The sequence below is a fragment of the Ruditapes philippinarum genome, unplaced genomic scaffold (assembly GCF_026571515.1).
Source record: "Ruditapes philippinarum isolate M1 unplaced genomic scaffold, ASM2657151v2 ctg12679_1_1_1_1, whole genome shotgun sequence".
Lineage (NCBI taxonomy): Eukaryota > Metazoa > Mollusca > Bivalvia > Venerida > Veneridae > Ruditapes > Ruditapes philippinarum.
In genome coordinates this window covers 27430-32816 of record NW_026860089.1, presented here as the reverse complement: position 1 = coordinate 32816, position 5387 = coordinate 27430, and positions in this window count along the sequence as shown.

Genomic DNA, 5387 nt, shown 5'->3' with positions numbered 1-5387 from the left:
TGAAACCTTACGAAGAAAAGTTAGAATGGAAGAGGAGGAATGTAAAGTTGGAATAGAGACAAAAGATGCAGTGCCATCACAACAACAAGCAGATGTGTTAAAAGAGTTGTTAGAAAGAATGAAGTCCCTAGAAACAGAAATGAGTAGAATAAAAGAGGAAAAGCGCACAGGCAGTAGTAGATATGATAGTAGTGGATATAGGAGAGAAAGAAGACCATATAGAGGTAGTTTTAGTAACCGGCGTGATGGAAACACTGATTATCGTCGAAGAGAGATTTCAACGAACAATACCACGACCCCAAAAGAGACTTTAAACACGGAAACGCTTCCATCGCAGGGCCTGGTGGAAGCGAAGAAAAAGTAGAAGGCCCTACAGAACAGATTTTAAGTAAGAGGATGATAGGCGAGGCTAGTGAAGGAGAAGTGATGTTGAACGGAAAAGTGACCAAGGCTTTGATAGACACAGGGTCAATGGTAACCACTGTGGCTGCGAGTTATCATACGAAGATGGATCCCCAGCCAGAGTTGTATCCAATGACGGATTTCAATCTAAAACTTACAGGAGCAAATGGACAGTCTATCCCATTTATTTGGTATATTGAAGCGTCTCTTCGACTGCCAACTATGAAGGACACAGTGAGCATACCCGTATTGGTTGTTGAAGATACTGACTACAATGAGCAGGTGCGAATGATAATAGGTACAAATGCTATACGTGAATGTAGAAATCGTCAAAACAAGAACAATGATATACCAGACGTGTGGAAGACTGCCTTTGACACGTTAACTAGTCCAAGTATTGGAATGGTGAAGACCACACAGATGGTAATCCTCCACCCTTTGGAGAGAAGAACGGTCATCGGATAAGTTCGAAAGACAGGTCTGTCTACAGAGTCAGCCGTTACTGTCCAACCGGATAATCTTTCTACATTCAACGTGTGTCCACGAGTAGTATCCCTCTCTAATGCTGGCAGGACAGCAAGAATACCTGTGAGGATATGGAATATATCATCAAAAGTTTTAACTATTTCCGAGAAAGCAATTCTCTGTAATCTGGAGGAAGTAAGGGTTCTTCGAGAGGCTCCTCTTTTTGACGTTTCTGTAAATCAACAAGACGTAAATCAGGAAGATGACACCTGTGTCTTTCAAGATGAAAATCATACCACTCACAACATAAAAGAAGAATTTGGAGTGAAGATCAATGCAGACCTTTTGACACCTGATAACGAGGCAAAAGTTTATAATCTCTTCAAGAAATGGAATCAAATATTTCCGAAAACGTTTTTAGATCTTGGAAATACTGATGCAGTCAGACATAGAATAGAACTTCTGAATGACACACCATTTAAAGAGCCATACCGTAGAGTACCACCAAAGACGGAACCATCAGATTCTGTATCGACTTCAGACGCTTGAATCAACGAACAAAGAAGGATGCCTATGGTATTCCGAAGGTGGAAGATACTCTTCATCTGCTCTCTGGTTCCCGATTCTTTTCGAAACATGATTTAAAATCTGGTTATTGGCAGGGAGAACTCCAAGAAGAAGATAAAGAGAAGAATGCCTTTCAGGTTAGAGGTCTGGGCTTTTACGAATGCAACCGGATGCCATTCGGCCTATGCAATGCTCCAGCAACATTTCAAAGATTGATGGAGCGTTGCATGGGTGACCTCAACCTGAGAGATTGTCTTATCTACTTGGATGACGTAATCATATTTTCAAGCGATATAGAGTCTCACATTGAACGCCTTGATGCTGTATTCCGGAGACTAGCAGAGTACAATCTTAAGATCAAACCGTCGAAGTGTGAGTTTTTCGAGACGAAGACTACCTATCTAGGACATGTTGTCTCTGCGGAAGGGATTCACGCGGATCCAGAAAAGACTGAGGCGGTAAAGGATTGGCCTGTCCCAAAGAATATTAAAGATCTGCGTAAATTTCTAGGGTTCGCCGGTTACTATCGTCGATTCATTAAGGGTTTTGCTTCCGTCGCTAGGCCCCTTAATGATCTTCTTGTTGGCGTTTCTACCAAGAAGTCGTCCCAGAAATTGAAGAAAACACCAAAACCAGTGTTCAAATTTGAACAGAATCAACAAGATGCCTTTGATGACCTGAGAAACAGACTTGCAAGCCCACCAGTACTGGCATATGCTGATTACACAAAACCTTTTCGTGTTCACACTGATGCGTCCAGTACTGGTCTTGAGGCCGTTCTTTACCAGAAACAAGATGATGGCAATGATCGCGTGGTTGCATTTGCGAGCAGAAGTCTTTCTCGACCTGAGAGGAATTATCCGGCCCATCGCCTCGAATTTCTCGCTATGAAGTGGGCTATATGTGATAAGTTCCACGATTACTTGTATGGTGGGAAATTCGAGGTCGTGACGGATAATAACCCTCTTTTATATGTAAACACCACTGCAAAACTCGATGCCACCGGTCAGCGTTGGGTAGCTGCTCTCGCTAATTATGATTTCACCATAACTTACCGTAGTGGCAAAAGCAACATGCTGATGGTCTAAGTCGGATAACAAACTCTGTCATCCATGCCATTTCAACGAATGTAGAGCTTGATATACCACTCCATGAGACTTTGGTTACGCCAGACACCAACACACTATCTGTCTCAAAAGATGTTCCAGAACAGCTTTTACTGTCTGTTTGTCTTTCAAACAAGGATTGGATTAAGGCCCAATCTGATGATTCGATCATCTCCATAGTGATTCACCATCTCCGTTCGGGAACCAGACCATCGACTTCGTCGGGTCAGTTCAAACCAATTTTACGAGATTGGGGAAAGTTAATGTTGGTTGATGGGGTGTTGTATCGAACAGCCTCCGTAAATGGTATGGATATGAGACAATTGGTACTTCCAGCTTCTCTTCGTGAGAATATTTTCAGTGCCCTTCACGATAATATGGGTCATCAAGGCAGGGACCGCACAATGTCTTTGGTTAAAGAACGTTTTTACTGGCCTGGTCTTGATAGCTACATCGCAGAGAAGGTGAGGTCATGTAAGCGCTGTCAGTGTCGGAAGAAGTTACCAGACAAAGCACAACTGTTTCCAATTCAGTCCACTGCTCCAATGGAACTTCTGTGTATTGATTTCTTATCTTTTGAGAGATCAAAGGGTGGATATGAAAATATATTGGTCATGACGGACCATTTCAGTCGCTATGCGCAGGCCTATCCGACAAAGAATCAGACTGCCAAGACGACGGCAAGAATTCTTTTTGATCAGTTTATTGTCCATTATGGCTTTCCTGCCCGTCTGCATTCTGATCAGGGAGCCAATTTTACATCGCAGCTGATCAAAGAGTTGTGCTCCATAGCTGCAGTGGACAGAAGTAGGACCACACCTTATCATCCAATGGGAAATGGAGAAACAGAACGTTTCAATCAAACGCTTTTAAAGATGCTAGGCACCCTCGAGGAACATCAGAAGTCCGATTGAAAGGCGCATGTACCAACCCTGGTGCATGCTTATAATTCAACCCATCATGGAAGTACTGGATACTCACTTTACTTTTTGATGTTCGGGAGACAACCCCGTATGGCTATAGATGCCTTCTTGGGATTACCTTCAGATGATCTTGCTGCTCCAAAGCATGTTGAATATGTGGTTAGATTGAAAGAGCGCTTATTGAAATCCTATGAAAAGGCTCGACAGGTTAGTAGGCAGACTGGGACACGGAACAAACAGAGATACGACCAAACCGCCCGTAGGTCATGCCTTACCCCTGGAGATCTTGTACTTATACGGAACGTGAGTCTCAGAGGCAAACAAAAGTTGGCAGGCCGATGGGAGCACCATCCTTATGTTGTTATACGCCAGCCAAATGCCGATATACCAGTATATGAGGTGAAGCGTGAAGGTAATCGATATAAGAAAACTAAGATTCTTCATCGAAATCTCCTCCTTCCATTCATCTCTATACGGAATATCGATGATATTCAGACAAATGTAATTGAAGACACTCAGTTAGACGACCAAACAAACGCTGTCGATGATGGTGAAGGCGACGAAGACTTACCAGAATCCACCTACTCAAGCCCTGACGAAAGGCTGTGTCAAGAAGATATACTTACCCCACTGCTATCACCCAGAAATAGTGAACCGCCAGGTATGTCACCACACGATCATACACGAACCACCAGAGTCAGAAGGCAACCCAACTGGATGACTTCTGGAGACTTTGTAGTTTAATCAAAATTTCGTTGTCTCCTTCACTTACATATGTATAATCTTACCTTACAATGTACAACTTACCTGACTATGTATAACATACCATGCATGGTTATACCATATTTACCTTAAAGTATACATGTACTATAAGAGGATACTAGTAGAAGCTGTATCTTCTTATTATGTGATTTGTTATTCAAAAGTCGGTCTTCCAGTTCAGGCTATTATAAAATAAATAAATACAGAATCCCTATAAAGTCGGGAGCCTTTCTTCTTGGCCAAGGGGATTATGTCATAGAGTTATTATTATATAGTAAGTGTCTTTGTGATTTGTTATTAATCTTCGGGAGCCTGTGTCACAATTATTGAAAATTATCAATAAACAATTAAAATTATATGAAGTGTCGTTTTTATATACAGTCCATTTCATTAATTACAATCCATCTTATTCCATGATCTCAAATCTCGTTATCCACCTTACATATCATGTTAACTATTTACTAACAATACAATCATACTAACCTGTCACCCGTAACCGAATCGCCGATGGTCAGGTGACAAATGTATGCATCGATGCAGTTGCCATATGACCATTGATGTATTCAGTTGCATAATAAATATATCTTGGATAGATATATATATTTCAGGTTAGTTAGTTAGTTAGTTAGTTTTTAGTTTAACTTTCTAAATTATCTTGTTATTATTAAATATTTAAGACAATAGAATAATTAATTATTTGTTACTTGTATAAGTTTAATTACTATTCTGTTTAACTGTTTTTGTAATTATTGTTTGGTCAGTTGCCACATGACCATCTTATATCTTGGATATATATATTTCAGTGTTCTTTCTACATTGAGTAACATGAACTCATTTGAAATATATGCCGGCTGGCTACGTCGACACAAACAAATAAAAATAAGTAACAAGTATAAGAATACGCTTAGTAAACTCAATCTTAGAACATAGTTTTTATGATTATTTTATTTACAAAAAATCAAGACATTAATTGAACTTATTGCCATTTTAAGAATGTGACTGGGTCACCAACTATGAAAATGTCGAGATTTGAATGCATACAAACAATTAAAGTTTAACTTCATAAATTTACATAATAATTGTGTAGAAATTGTGTAGAAATTAAAATGAATCTTTAATTTACATATCCCACCTTTGTAGCACGTTGCTAGTTCCCTTTATC